The sequence below is a fragment of the Haemaphysalis longicornis genome, unplaced genomic scaffold (assembly GCF_048455015.1).
Source record: "Haemaphysalis longicornis isolate Haplotype H1 unplaced genomic scaffold, Haemaphysalis longicornis Haplotype H1 scaffold_4, whole genome shotgun sequence".
Taxonomy (NCBI): Eukaryota; Metazoa; Arthropoda; class Arachnida; order Ixodida; family Ixodidae; genus Haemaphysalis; species Haemaphysalis longicornis.
This window is the reverse complement of record NW_027526361.1, coordinates 196,457,021-196,458,215: the sequence shown is the minus strand read 5'-3', so window position 1 is coordinate 196,458,215 and position 1,195 is coordinate 196,457,021. Positions and strand designations below refer to the sequence as shown.

Below are 1,195 nucleotides of genomic sequence, written 5' to 3'. Positions count from 1 at the left end.
AGGGTGCACTTAACAAACTTATTATGTGTTTTATAATTTCTTCTATTCCGTTCCACTGGGATTTTTTGGTGCGAACGTTGAAACAACCGAGGAGGTGGGACTCTATTTAAAGGCTGGAAGCGGGAAAGCACTATGCCCAGTTCTTCCAAGCAACGACTTTTCTTCAGAGCCAACTTCCCCAACCGTATGCTCCCACCCCGTTACCTTTAAGCTAACCATAAAGACACCGTCTCCCCTTTGTCAACCACCCTAGAATAAATTTCCCTAGTGCTCTCCGCCTTTTTCAGTATTATCCTTCGACTGGTTCGCACTTCCCCGGCAAAATATGGTGACTCTTGGCTCCCATGATTCTTGAATGCGTGTACTTTTCTGCATACGTACAGCCATGTTCTTTTCATCTGTGAAGCCTCTGTATCTATATATGCAAAGAAATTTGCTGTTGCAAAAATGTGCATACACAAAAAAATGACACCACCTTCCTGTGAGGGAATCCTGAGTTGATGAGAAGCATCTCGGAGGTTCCGAGACGTTCACGAGATTGGGCATCCAAATAACGAAAAATGACAGAATTGTCTGCGTCCATTCCGCTCATCGGACGGTGCAGCGTGACTCAACCAAAGCAGCAACTGAGGGAGCGGCGCACGGAGGAGGTTTATTATATACAGCACACGGAGTGGAGAGGAGAAGATGAGAGAGGAAACGTGCATGCGCCCTTATCGTGCAGCTGTGGTGATGAGTAGGGCGCGCGCTATCGCACAGCTGGCGTGGAGAGAGGGAGAGGAGAAGAAGCGCGCGTGCTATCGCACAGCTGGTGGGGAGAGCGGGAGAGTTGCGGACGGACGACAGACGGACGATGGACGAAAGAGCAATAGCAAGAGATGCTTTGCATCTAAAATTGGAACGATTCTGATAAGATTATCATAGTCTCTAAGCAAGGATGACACTATGAATCGCGAAGTGTAAGAATTCTTTTTTTTGTAAATTTATTGGCAACAAAATCCGATCATACTTTTTCGACCACAATTAGAAAATATATATACACAAAGAAAGGACAGCAGTCGAAAATGCAGAGAGGGTACCGAGGATGGACTCCATCATTTTTTCTCTGTGAAGTACGCCTATATTTCTAAGTTAAGAAAGAAAAGAGAGAAAGTCGTCCTGTCTTAGTGGAAACTGAAGCCACAACCTTCCGTGT

General features: G+C 45.7%; 1 non-coding gene across 1 annotated transcript; it reads left to right on the top strand.

Annotated features, from left to right (window-relative positions):
* The first annotated feature begins 871 nt into the window (after positions 1-871).
* Positions 872-972, top strand: LOC144180779 (U6 spliceosomal RNA). Its single transcript, XR_013324560.1, has one exon. It is a non-coding gene; the product is annotated as a U6 spliceosomal RNA (small nuclear RNA).
* The last annotated feature ends 223 nt before the right edge of the window (positions 973-1,195 follow it).